At 39.0% G+C, this 14,505-nt stretch overlaps 2 long non-coding RNA genes across 2 annotated transcripts in view; both read right to left on the bottom strand.

The window, feature by feature from the left end:
* Nucleotides 1-4,008, bottom strand: part of LOC141584874 (uncharacterized) — a 53,800-nt gene extending 49,792 nt beyond the window's left edge. The window contains exon 1 of the long non-coding RNA XR_012518133.1: nt 2,915-4,008. This is a non-coding gene — a long non-coding RNA (uncharacterized LOC141584874). The remainder of the gene's footprint in view (nt 1-2,914) is intronic.
* A 1,957-nt stretch (nt 4,009-5,965) lies between these two features.
* LOC141584755 (uncharacterized) lies at nt 5,966-13,345 on the bottom strand. Its single transcript, XR_012517960.1, has 3 exons — nt 13,140-13,345; nt 8,369-8,464; nt 5,966-6,058 (listed from the first exon to the last, which is right to left on the bottom strand). It is a non-coding gene; the product is annotated as an uncharacterized LOC141584755 (long non-coding RNA).
* Nucleotides 13,346-14,505: the final 1,160 nt, after the last annotated feature.

Below are 14,505 nucleotides of genomic sequence, written 5' to 3'. Positions count from 1 at the left end.
AGAGAGATATGATCTATTAGGAGATAAGGGAAGGCATTCCCGATGCAGTGATATAAGACCTGAAGAATAAGAGAGTTGATAAGGGAGAGAAAGGGGAAAGAGCATGTGCCAAGGCCCTGTAGTGAGTGGGGGCTGTGGTGAGAACTGAAGGGATCAGTGTGGCCAGAGGGCAGGACAGGGTATACATGATGAGGCTGAGGGGAAGCTGAAGGCTAACAGGATGGGTTCTTAAAGGCCATGTTGAGCAGTTTATCTTATTTCTAAGAGCAATGGGACACCATTGGAGGATTTTAAAGCAGGGAATGGTGTGACTTGGTTTTGAGTTTTTTAAAAATCATTTTCTCTATAGGCATTGTTGTTTTAAACTCTAGGATTCCAGATCAAAAAAAAAAAGCTGAAATAAGAATAGAGAATATTTACTAGTTTCTTTGCAGGTGATTAGATAGGAACTCAATTAATTTATCCTAATCAAAAGGATTCTTCTCAAGGCCTCCATAGTGACAGGTAATTTCAAGATGTGATCGTTATACGTGTCTGTTTCCAATCAATCCCTGGTTCCACATTTCAGCAAGTCAACACTGCTACATATTTTTGTAACTTTCTGATAATTTTCATGTCACAGCTGTCACTGGGCTCCCTGCTGGACCCAAGTACACGTAACTAATTAATCAGTCAATCAAGAAGGAGAGAAAGTCATGTCTGACGCTACAATGAAGATCTTTGCTTGCTAAACTCAATGACTAGTTTAGGGTAGGATTGAAAAACAAGGAGGCCTTCTTAGGAGGCAGAGTTTGCAAATTTAAAGATAATTCCTAAGACTAATGGTCTCGTAATTTAGAGTGTGTGCACTGTGGTTACCTTGCTGGTTATCCCATACTATCAAGGGAAGCAAATCTATGACTGGAACCCCTACTGCTCCCCAGTCATCAGTGTGGAGGAAGGCGGGAGGGAGGGAAATGGAACAGCAGGGAGAAGGAAGAATTCCTGGGTCAGGAGTCAGGAGTCAGGAGATCTGCCTTCTGGTTCTAGCTCACCCACTAATACACAACCTGTATAAACTTGGGCAAGCCATTTTAGCTTATAGGGCCTCATTTCTTCATCTATGAAAATTATTCCTATTGAAATAAAGAGAGGGATCCATCAAGGGACACAGTCAGAACTTCAAGTATGAATGGACACAGGATGCCTCAGACCTGAGTCTGGTCCTTGGTACTCTGGATCCAGGAAGCTAACTCTGTTTACCCACAGCTGACCATGTTAATTAAAGCTTGCTGCTTTACCTTTTTAATAGCAAAGAAGGTTTATCTTATGAGTTTTACTCATCAGATTATGTCTGATTCTTCTGCTCCAATAGACAAAGCCTAAACCCAGTGGTGCTTTCCAATAGAGGTGTATCATGTAAAATATTTGCACACATGAGGCAGTGTACCTGCAGAACCAGCCTAATCTGGTTCAACTTTGTGTCATAAAATGGTGAGTTGTTTTTCTGTTGCCATGGAACCCAGGTTGCAAGTTATGTAACCTGAGCATATACAAATGAGTGAAGTGCACAACCACTGGTGGAACCTAGGTACTTGGACCAAGGAACAGGGATTGAGTTAAGAAGTGAACACCACATGCTGATATGAGCCATGATTCAATCAGATTGAGCCCTGGCATCACCCTCTGGCAAGATGCAGTCAGATCACACCTTCCAGCATCACTTCACTGCAGGATTCAATCAGACCATGTCTCATTACCTTCTACCTACAAAACCTGCACCACTACCCAGCTCAGGGAGACAGATTTGGGTGCTGCCACCTGTTTCCTTGCCAGCCAACCCACAACAAGCCTTTCTACAGAAACCTCGTGCTTTGGTGTTGGACTTTCCATTGCATGTGGGCAGAGACACTGAGGTTGGCTCAGAATCAGCAGCCATCTTCCATTTTAACCCATGCATCCTGGAACACATGACCTCTAAGACTCACAATAAAGGAAGAGTAGATGGGGGAAGCATGTCAGCTTTCAATTGCTTTTGCCCAAAAATGACACACATCACTTCCACTCATTTTACGTTGGTAGAACTAGACATATGGCCTAGTCTTTGGTCCATAGGAAGCTGGGAATAAATGAAATTTAAGTGAGCATGTTCACATGCCAACTCTAATCAATTTGTAGGAAAATACCTGGATACCTGGTGGGAAGGGTACTGAGTCTGATCCAAATTCAGCAAGGAAAAAATGCCATGCACAGGCATAGGGCATGGTATGCTGTCTGGAAACACATTTCTCCTTCAGCCAGAATATACTTTTTATCTTTTTGATGTTTCTGAGAAATGAAATTAGTCAAGAAAAGATTGTGTGATTGGTATAAATTAGTGGGAAAGGACATTAGAAAGTCTTCAGGATATTTTAACCTGTCTATGAAAAACTAGTAAACAAGCAACTACTTGAGAGTTAGATAGACTTCTTAAACTAGTATCCACAGACACTGAGACCTCATCTGTGGGGCTTCTGGTGGATCTAACTAGCCATATAGATTGTCTGCAGATCTGTGTATGCTTGTAAAAATGAAGTTTTTGGCTATTGTTGTCACATATGGAGCTAGGAGTTTACATAACCCAAAGGAAATAAGAGAGATGAGAGCAAACATCCTACTCCCTGGAATCAGCATCCTCATCTTGGCTTCCTTCACTAAGGAAGACTTAAACTTCAGCACCCGGATGCTGCCCACTTCCCAATGCTGCCCACCTTCCCCAGCCCTGCCTACCTAACTCCCTGGACTTGATTCATTGCTCATCCGGATCTGTGGCACCAATTACATTCCACATGAACAGCTGGTCTGCCAATCCCGGACCCTCCAAAACAGTCTGTCCTATTGTTGCCTCCATCTGACAATACCCAGGAGAGAAGAGAAGAAACCTTCTAGCTCTCACCTTGAGGGTATGTCCAGGGGTGTCGATTTTCTCCACTGCAAAATTCACACATTGCACAGTGTGCTTTGTTTCCCAGATTTTTAGGATCCATCCCACTGGTGACGTTTTAATTTAAACGACAGGGCATGCAACCTGTGATTTCACAAAAACACAAATAAAACAAAAGACAGAGGAAGAAAATAGATCAGAGGAAAAGTGACTGAGTAAAGATTAATTTCTACCATTTATGTTTGTTAAAAATATATGCAAATGTCCTGTATTGTTAAAAATATATGCAAATGTCCTGTATTAAGCACTTTACAGATCTGAGTGCACCTTTGCTATGATGGAGGAACAGTTACAAATGGAGAGATGGAGGAGGCAGACGTTCAGTCATGAAGCCAGGATTTGAATCCAAACAGGTCTGACATCAGAGTCCATACTGCCTCCAAATCACACAGCTACACTCCCCCGCAAAGTACTGAGAGAAGATAACAGAAAAAAATCACAGAGAAAGTGAGTCCACGTTGAAATGGGTGTCGGGGACAGGGGCACAGTGGGGCAGGACAGTGGTGGGGATGGGGACTGGAAAAGAGAAAAAGAAAAACCTTTCTTGTGGTCCCAGTGTGTCAAATAGATTGAAAAAGCCTCTCAGCAAGGAGGTGTTTCAACGACACATTTCTCCATAAATCTGAAGGGGAACAGGATGATGGATTTGTGAGTCTCTGAGAATCTGCACTGTGAGATGGAAAATGATGAGATGAGTTTAGCGCTTTGGAAAACAGAGCAGAAGCCCCTACAGCTGGGGCCAGCAGCACAGGGAGGCCAGGCAGGCACTGCAACCAGTAGTAATAAAAAAAGATTTTGTGGAGAGCAAAACACTGAAGACAGACAAGGGTGGAGAAGGGAAGGCCCTACTGCTAAGCATTCTAGTCTCTTCTCTTGTAATAAATGTCCACGAGTGCATTTTTACCTAAAAATTTAATTCCCTGTATTTGCACATTCCCAGTAGGGGTTGAAGACCCAGCCTCTGGTGCCTGATGCTCTATCGGAAGAGTCTCCTTCTGACTGCAGAGGTTTCAACCTCCTTTCAGAAGAATTAGCCATGCTTTTAATTGCTTCAGACAATTTCAGGCAGTGATAGAAAATATAGGCAGCTTATCAGAATGGAAAGCTCCTTCTTAAAATCAGAACTTTTTTTTTTTTTTTTTTTTTTTTTTTTTTTTTTTTTTGTCATGGCAAGTTCCTTATCTCAAGAGAAAAGGAAAAGCTGAATGAAGTGACTTTAAAAGAAAAAGGGCCAGCATGGTGGCTCACGCCTGTAATCCCAGCACTTTGGGAGGCCAAAGAGGACAGATTATGAGGTTAAGAGATCGAGACCATCCTGGCCAACATAGTGAAACCTCATCTCTACTAAAATACAAAAATTAGCTGGCCGTCGTGGCGCACGTCTGTACTCCCAGCTACTCAGCAGTCTGAGGCAGGAGAATTGCTTGAACCTGGGAGGCAGAGGTTGCAATGAGCCGAGTTTGTGCCACTACACTCAAACCTGGTTACAGAGCAGGACTCTGTCTAAAAAAAAAAAAAAAAGAAAAAGAAAGAAAGAAAAGAAAAGGAAAAAGAAAAAGAAAAAGGAAAAGCAGTTCTTCTGAAACATAAGAGGCTGAAATACTTGGGTGTTTCCAACCAATGAAAAACGTGATATATGCCAGGCTCATGTGATGCTATGTCTAAGTGACTAGAAATTAATTGAAAAATATCTTGGATAACTTGAGTTGTAGTAAGCACATTAGATTGCTTTGAAACAAAGGCAGAGAGAGTGCTTTTGTTTGGTTGTGGGTGCAGGTGACCTTGCAAGAAGCACACTATAAATTGCTGTAATTGTGGGATGATACGCCAGGTTGATAGATTCCTGTCACTCTCCCTCAGTAAAAAATGTGCTCACCTTCCTGAATTCTACAGAGGCATATACATCAAGAAGCACATCGTTGCTTCTGAGTTTCTGAGGCAAGACAGGTTTCTCTGTCCATTTACAAACATCCAGAAAGGGTATCCACATTTTGCCCATCCACAGAAATTCACTTTTATTGCAGCATCATTTTTGTATCTTTTTCTTGAAGTTTTATTCTATTTCTCTTTTCTTTCTCGACGTGTATGTGCCTTTGGATAATGACATCTTGGTGTGATTAGGAAACAGGGCAAGTAGGAGAAACCCCCCTACAAGGTGCTTATTTCCCCCTCTTTGTTTTTAGACCAAGTAAGCACAACCAAAAGGCACAGAAAAAGAGAAGGAGGATGCTTATTGATCACTTTGTAGGAGCAAACCAGGAAGACTGAAGGAGTCCTGCTGTTAAGCCTCTGCTGCTGCAACATAAACTAGAGTGTTGTGGCTCAGGCAACCCTAGATTCTGCTGTCAATAGAAAGACCACATTAGAATTTATAGCACATATTCTGTACTTTCTTTAGGAAACACTTCTGTTCTTTTTTTTTTTTTTTTTTTTTCATTCAGAAAATAGCCTGCTGCAGCATAGCAACCCTTCTGCTATTTCCTTGAGCTAGTGAGAAAAAAAAAATCAACAACATGGAAGCTCTTTTGTCTGAAAACCAAGGGTTGTGATTTATGGGTACACACTGACACAGAATTCTTAGAAAACAAGCACGAGGCATAGTGTAGGAGTTAAGAGGATGGATTTGGAATCAGATAAACCTGGGGGTGAACCCCAGCTTGGCTGTGTAACCTGGGGCTTGTTATATGATTTATCTAAGCCTCAGTATCCCTTGGTGTCAAATGGAAGTACTGTTACCTTGCTGACAGGGTTAAAATGAGGATTAGAGAGGATATAGGAAAAGTGGCACAGTGCCTAGTGCATAGTAGCTCTAAAATATGGTGGTTTTCACCCTACAAAGGAGCACTTTAGTATATAGATGTGCTTCTAGCAGTATTTGTCATGTCACATGAGAAAATAGTATAAAAAATAGAGAAAGCACTGACTCAAATAAACATAATATATATAGACTTTGGAGTCAGACATTTCCACAGAGGCTTCACACTAGCTATGTGACCACTGGAAAGTAGTTTAATCTCCTTGGGTCCCCTTTTTCTTACCTATGGGTTAGAGATATTACCTTTTTCAGAGAGATATTGTGAGGAGGCAATGGTGTCTCTAAAAATAAACAAACAAGTAAATACATAAGCATAATGTCTGGCACATAGTAAGCACTCACTATGCATTTGCTCTTATCCTCCTTTCCCACTGAAGTATAATAACAAGAGGAAGACTATGAAGAGTGTATTATTCCTGCCTTCCAACATTAACACTATATATTACATCCACAATTTCTACAGTTTTAAACAACAATTTACTTTGCACATGGTATTAGTCAGGGTTCCCCAGAGAAACAGAACCAATAAAATGTGTGTGTCTAGAGAGAGACATTTATTTTAAGGAATTGGCTCATGGGATTATAGAGACTGGCAAGTCCAAAATCTGCCGTGGTCTGGCAGTTTGGAGTTCTAGGAAGAGCCAATGCTACATTTCAAGTTCAAACGCTGTCATGTGGGAGACCCAGGGGAGAGCTGATGTTGCAGTTGAAGTCTAAAGGCAGTCTGCCACAGAATTCACTCAGGAGGTCAGTCTTTTGTTCTATTCGGCCCTTCAACTGATTGGATGAGGTCCATCCACACTATGGAGGATAATCTACTTCATTCAGAATTTACAAGTTTAAAGATAAACCTCATCCAAAAAAGAAACAAACAAAAACAAAACAAAGAAAAATCTCAGAGAAGCATCTAGAATAATGTTTAACCAAATATCTGGGGACTAAGACCCAGCCAAGTGGACACATAAAATTAACCATCTTTAATTATTAAATGATCTTTAATCATTTTAAAGAGACTCCCTTTGAAAACAAAGAGGAGAAACTGGATGATTAAACCGGATTTGAGAAATTAGAAATGGAATTGTTGGTGGAGAAATTCCTTTCTCCTACTGGCCTTGGATCCTTAGGGTTAGGGATGGGACACAGGGTGCATGATAGTGATGGGGTATCCTGATTTTTGTAATGCAAGATTTCAGCATTTTGTTCCACCCCATGAAAGTTTCTATCCTCTTTAGACTAAAAGATGAATGTTTCTATAACTAAAGCAGAGTGTCCATCATTGACTTTGCTAACATAGTTCATGTTTTCCACTGCCTTTCCAACATGATTTCTATAACAAATAGTAAGAGAGATCTAATGTTATCTGATTCTAGCTTAAAGATAAAGGGGAAGTCTAATGTTCATGTGACATGGCATATTCTTCTAAATATGGGAAGCAGTATGCACGACATTTTCTGGTGCATTTTCTGTAACTGTATACTGCATTTCACATGCACCAATTGCTTTGGAACTGGCTATAAAATAGCTATGTAAGTTGTTTCTAAAGGTTGTATTCTGAAACACCTTTCTAAATGCTCTGCTTAATTTTTTCCCACACTGTAATTCATTGGTGGCCTTTTCTACAATGAATTGTTGGAATTAACCAATAAATCAGCAGGAAAAGACATGCCAATTTCCTTTCCAGTTGATAAATTAGAGTGTGGCTTGGCATAGTATGTTTTATTTTGTGAATGAGTGTGTGTGTGTGTGTGTGTGTGTGTGTGTGTGTGTGTGTATTCTCCCCTTCCCCCAATTTTCTTTTTAAGAAATTCTGAAATCTTGGAGCTTCTCTTTTGCTTTCCAATTTTAGTAGACAAGATATATTTATATCACATACTATAAAAATCTGTTAATCAATAGGTGGCAGTTATTGACAATTGGAAAACAATATTATTCCAGGTTTGCTCATATGTGTTTACTATAAAAATGATTTGCTTTTCATTCTTATACCCAATTTGTTTATGTTCATCAGAATTTCTCTACCTCTCAGGCCTCAGTTTTCTTAGTAACTAACATGTTATTACTGTATTTAAAGGGCAGCGTTTTCTATTAATTCACAGATCAGTAACTGTAAATAACATTGTAATCCTCTTTAACAAAATATTAGTGTAGTAAAGATAATAATAACATTTTCTTTAGGGTGAGAATGTTAGTCTTCTATTCTCACAAAATATAGGAAATCAACCCTGTGCCCAAATTTCTTACCATTAAGGGCCTCAGACAAATCTACTTATAAAATGACAATGCTGGTCAGTAATAGTGATAAAGGTAGCTTCGTGTCCCTCTTGGGAAGCCACTATGCCATCCACATGTACAACATGTTTCCTTCAGATTCATCTCTTATTACTGTGTGGCGATATAAACAGAAAGGTCGTTGCAGATCATCCAGGCCACCTGCCCTGAAAGCCCACCATCTACATGGTCTGGCTCACTTCTATGAGGTAACCTCTCTTTTCTTAGATTCTTTAGGGCATAAGGTCAAGTTCTTAATTGATCAAGTAAGAACACAACTATTTCAGATGGTTTTTGGGAGGATTGATAGGAAAGTAACTTACCCAGTGGAGCACAAAGTAGCCCTTTGGTAGGTGTGCATTCTTGGTTCTGCAAAGAGGTGATAAAAGCCTTAGAGAGAATGTTGGGAAATCCGTAACCTAAAGAAGGAGAAAAAGGAAAAGTGGTTAACAAAACCCAAGACAGTTAAGAAAATACAGGGCCCAGGACAGACAAGGCCATGGAAGTCAAAGGAAGTTAATGTTCATGAAAATTTTATGACAGTCTCTGAGAACAGAGTCTAGGACAAGACAAACTAAAATGTTCTTTTCTAACAGTGTTTTAAAAACAGTGTGCCCCTGTGCTCTGTCACCATTCAGGACCAGCATGTTAATACCAGGGCCAGCCCTTTTAAATAATTCAGTCTCCTGACAAGGAGTAAAATATAGAAGATGAGAGAGACCTGGCTTAATAGAAAAATCACATAAAAAAAAAAAAAAAGATCTAGGAGTTGAACTGAATGTAAGCTCCAGGTGAGGCACCAGTGTAAGACAGCTGGAAAAAAAAAGAAAAAGATATAAATAAAAATGCAACATGAATTAATAGAGAGAGGATATTATTAGCAAGGGAGATCAAACTGATGTGCTAATAGATTAAATCTGAATTGCTCTGGCCCACACTACAGATGAAACTCTTTAGGAAGCACTTGAACAACTAGACTGTGACCAAATGGAAGCAACCAAAATAATGAGAATATCTGAAAAGCATATTAATTGAGGAGAAGTTCCAGAAACAGAATGGTTCTTTAACTTGTGTATCAACTAAAGTCTTAGCAGGAACTGGAATCCAGCTTAGATGGTTCAAGGGACTTTAATGTAGTGGCTGTTTACAAAGGTGTAGACAAGGTTAAGGGATTCATGGAGGAAGGACTATTGGACAGGAACCACAGTCACAAAAGGCCATAAACACAACCAAAAAAGTAGATACCAGGAAAGAGCAAGAAGGAAATTCCCTCTTTTTTCTTTTGATCTCCAAGTTCCTCTTGGCCCTTCCCCTCGGCCAAACTCAAATGGGAATCAGGTGGCAAGACATAACCCATGTTTCTCTCTATAGGGTTCAGCTTCGTGGGACCTCTACTAGGGCACACAAGACAGAGAATGGACCATGGACAGTGTGAAGGAAGAGGAACCAACAGAGAAAACTCAGTACAATGTGGAAAATAACAGACATCAAATATTTGTAGGGCTGAGCTACGGAACAATAGCTATTCTTCGACAGTAACCATAGGGGAGCAGTATATTGGCTCAGCATAAGGAAGAGCATTCTAATGACACAACCTGCCTGGCAAGGAAAGGCCTGCCACCCAAACTAGTGAGCACCCTATTTTTGTGAAGTTGATGAGTAGTTGGATGGTTATCTGACAGGGAGATTGTAGATGGAATTTTTGCTTAGGGTTCTTTAAGTCCAGACACTATTATTCATGGGCCTTTACTATTTCCATCTTTCTCCCAAGATCAACCTAGTGTTTCTTTAAATATTGTAATTCCTGGTACCTGTTTTTTTTCTAAGAGTATAGCCATCTAAGCCTTTTAGATGTTGAACATTGGCTTAAACATTATAGATTATAGCACATTCGGTTACCCAAAGGTGAATTATTCTCTTTCTGGATTATCTATGACGTGTGGCTGCCTTCCTCCATTGCTTTGCATATTTAATAGGCTGTTTTTTTAAAAATTACTGTCACCCTCCCAAGAAAGCTACACTAATTGCTCCCCTTGTTTTATGTCTGTCAGATAAGCAAACTTGCCTCTGGTTTCTGTCTCTGAAAAGCTTTCAGCCAGTGCAGTGTTAAAAGGAAACGGCCAATGTGTCCATGTGGTTTTACAGCAGAGGTACAGAAATTAGGAACAGGCATGGTCTACCATCCTGGATCTGCCACTAATTAGCTTTCTTAAATTATTTAAATAACTTTAATTCTCCAGAACTCAAATTTATCATCTGTGCAGTGAGGTGATTGAATTTGCTCATCCTGGAGGAAAAAGGTTAAAGTCTAGGGTGCTAGATCTATTTTAGAATCCCATACTTTATGAGAAGTTAGGTTTCCAATTCCCCAATTTTCTCATATTCGATCCCTCTTGATTCAGGGTTTGCTTAAACAAGACAATAAAACATTACTTAGTTTACTGTTCTTGTATTAACCTTGCTAATCTAAACCTTGAACTCACAGGATGGATAATGGAAATTCTCTTTTTATCTCCATAAACTCAATCTATGATTGAAAACTATTATTGATAATTTATTTTTAATTTGCAGTCAATTGCCTTCTTAAGACAAAGGAATCTGTCAAAACAACACATTGCTACAGAACCAAAAATGTTTTTCTTACCCTACCCTCAATCCAAAAAGGGCCCAAGTAACCTATAAAATAAAATCTAGTTTTTGGATCAGTACTGTGACTATCTCTTCTACCCTAAAAATATCACCAAACATGTGTTCAGATTTCCACAAAGCATAGTAACTTCTTTTGTTGAACTAAAGGTCACCTGTTTCACAAGCCATTGTTTGTCTTTGATACCCAAGAGAAGAATGAGGATGAAGCAATAAAGAGAGGCTTCAATAAGCTGTGGAGGGAGTATTTTTCAATGGAGGTTAGGAAGCATGAAAGGGTGGTCATTATGTATTGAGACCAGAGTTAGTTCCAGAAGTTTGAGCTAAGGAGCATATGTTTTCTCTTGACCTTCCCTCCAATACTGGGGGTTCTACCCCAGCGTGGCAATCTTCCTAGGACATTAATTTAGTCCTCTTTTTAATCCAGCTCTATTAAACACCCCTTGATGGCTATCAGTGAGTTAATCTAATAAATCACACCTGTGAGCTTAATTAATGTTTATAAAATTCCTCAAGGTCTTGGAAAGAAAGAAGATAAATGCTATATTGGAAAGTATAACTATTATTATTGTGTGCCTGTGTTTTTTACGTCAAACCTAGTCCTCAGTTATATGGTATTGACGGTCCTGAAACTCTGAGATTCATTAATTTCAGCTGAGTCTTAGGAGGACTTTGCGAGACTTCACAAATGATCCTGGGAACACCTCATTTCAATTTCTGTAGAGTACATTATCTTTACTCATTAAAAAATTATCACAGTGATGGATTCTGCTTAATTTAAATTGACTTCTTTGTGGGGGGAAAAGGCAATTAAAGTTGAGAAAATTTAAAAGGATTCCTAGGTGGGGGAAAGTATTTCAGTGGGAAAATAAAATGGCAGTTTGACACTCATACAACGTGATTCTTGTTTTCTCTGATTAGAGAAAACACATTCTTTCTGAAGCTACTCTCTGAAAGCTTTTAGGCCAAATTGGTGAACTTGTGCTGTACGGAAACGGTTTTGTACTAATTGTTCAAAAATAACCAAAACAGATACCTCTCAAAGTAGGAGATTAATGATAATGTCTCAAACTGATAAGCAAAAATAAGATCTATTGATTAGAGAGATGGAATATCTTTAACATAAGAAATGGGGTGATCAATGAATAATACACGCTTGTCTGAGACTGTCTTGGTTTTTATCACTAACAGTCCCATGTCTCAGGAAACCCCTCAGTTCTGGGGAAACAAGAACTACTGGTCACCTTTGAAATATATATGAAGTTTAAAAGTAGTTTTTCAAATATTTTTGGAAGATAGAAATCTTAGCATGGCTTATTTGATTTAGGCTAGGTTTGACAGATGAAACGCAGGATACTTAGTTAAATGTGAATTTCGGATAAAGAATCATTATTTAATATAAGAACATTGCAAACGTTGTCCCAACTATTGCATGGAACATGTTCATATTTTAAAATGTTTATTGCTTACCTGCAATTCAAATTTAACTGACCATCGTGTATCTTTATTTGCTAAATCTGACTACCCTAATTTAGGTTCCTCAAAAGAACCTAAAGGTAAGGAAAAGGACTAGAGCTTTTCTTTCTAAGCTTTTCAGTATTCTGAGTTTTAAATCATCTAAATGTATGGCTTTGATTTAAAATTTAAAACTTAAATGTAATGCAATTTTAGCAGAGAAGAGGAAGGTGACAGGGAAAGTAACACTGGAGCAGGAAGAATAAGTGGTGAATGGGGGACAGCAGAAAAAGACAGTAGGTTGAGCTTTATTTTGTCAAGCTGATTCATATAACAGAGAGATCATCAGCTTCTAGAGGGTCTCTTTTTTCTGCCTTCCTCCTTTACTTCTTCTTTTTTCCTTATTCTTCTTAAGCTTCATTGACTTCATTTCTAGTCATTGATTATTTTCACCTTTAATTAATGAAATTTTGAGTTCTTCCTGTCTACTCAGGTTTTGTGTGTGGTTTTTTTTTCCCCCACTTAAGCCAGATTCTAACTGGACACTTTCAAATGATTTTCAGAAAATAGAAATTTGGCATTGCTTATTTGATTGGACTAGGTGCCAGGTAAAAATACCAATACCCATTAAATTTGAATTTCAGATAAAAATAATTATTTAGTATAAATATGTTGCAAACATTGTCCCAACTATTGCAGGGGACATGTTTATATTTTTGAAGTATTTATTACTTCCTGAAATTCAAATTTAACTGGGCATCCTGTATTTTTATTTGCTAAATCTCACAACCCTGGTTTAAGTGTCCCTCTCCCTCTCGTTACCCCAGACTATATATAGAGAGTGGGGGAAATGATCACGGACTGGAATCTAGACGTGTTGGATTTGTTATTTAACTTCTCTGAGGCTCGATTTTCACATTTGCAAAATGAGATTGTAGATACAGATGTTCTCTCCATTCGTCTCCAACTCTAAAATGCATACATTAAACATACCTTGTTTGAGAATGTTCTTGACATAGCCACAGACACCTCACGAGCCACAGTTGAGAGATGCTGATCTGATCTGTCTCTTTCAAGAGAGTGGTAGTGGAGAGGTTGGGCGATTTCCACTCTGAGTCCTGTCTGTGCCCAGATTCTCTGAGGTAACGGAGAGATTCCTGAGAGGCTAAGAGGGCAAATCACATTTTATAGCTGTTTTGGAATTTGGCAGCCAAGAGAATCTGAACCAGACTTAGAAGTCATGAGTATTTCCCTTAGCATCTGCATGTGGAGGAAAGGCAAATTGAGGATTACGTGGAAGCATCAGCCACAAGATATGCTGGATATGTCATGTTTACTTCCAGAAACATGCACCCAGCTTCCATGGCCCAACAAAGATGACTCACCTCATGTGACTTGCTTTGGAGATTTAGTATTTTGATACACCGAGCAATTTCCATGCATGAGTCGAATAACACCACTTCAAATTTATAGCTGGGAGGCAGTGCAATGCAGTGGAAAATTCACAAGCTTTGAAGTCAGTCGGGCTGGAGTGCCAATCCTAATTCCACCCATACTACTATGTGACCTTCAACAAGTCACTTTATCATTGTGTGCAACACACGGAATGGCTCAGGTTTAATGAGTACTTACCATGTTTCAGGGCTACATGCTTTTTTGGCTCACTTCAAAAACCCTTACAATGTCTCTAAAAGATAGGTAACATTATACATTACAATTATGATATAATTTTCTCATATAATTTTATATTTTCAATTATGAATGAGGAAACTCAAGAGAGGTATAAAATCTGGCCAAGGTCACATGGAATGGAGGAGTGAAGCCAGGACTTGAAATCACATCTATATCTGTCCAAAATTCAAGTTCTTTCCATTGCACTGGTTGTCTCACACCTACAAATTTTCCTTTTCCTATGAGGCTTTTCTATCTCTACATATTCATCTTTTCTGGTGTTGTAAGTACTCAAGGATGTCGCATAAATAAAGCAGACAACACAGTCCTGGCATATAATGGTTCTCATTAAATTATTATTTTTATACTCTCTTCCTTTGATAATGATTAGCAATTACAGTTAACACTAACTGGAAGAAATACGATGTATGTTTCAGGATATTTGCTTTTTTTCCCCAAGTCAAATGGTCTGGCCACATGAAACCACTCCAACTTAGGGAACAAGAATCTCAAGGGTTGAGAAAACTTCTCAACATATCTAAAATAGTAAAATGTTGTTATTTTAGATAAGGTGTAGACAGACCATGGCCTCTGAGCTGAACCTGACCAGCCACCTGTTTTTGGAAATAAACATTTCTTGGAGAACAGCCATGCTTGCTTGTCCATGTGGGGCCTGTGGTTGCTTTCC

This window comes from Saimiri boliviensis, chromosome 6 (genome assembly GCF_048565385.1).
Source record: "Saimiri boliviensis isolate mSaiBol1 chromosome 6, mSaiBol1.pri, whole genome shotgun sequence".
In the NCBI taxonomy this organism is placed as follows: domain Eukaryota; kingdom Metazoa; phylum Chordata; class Mammalia; order Primates; family Cebidae; genus Saimiri; species Saimiri boliviensis.
The sequence above is the reverse complement of the archived record's forward strand: the minus strand, read 5'-3'. Positions and strand labels throughout refer to the sequence as shown.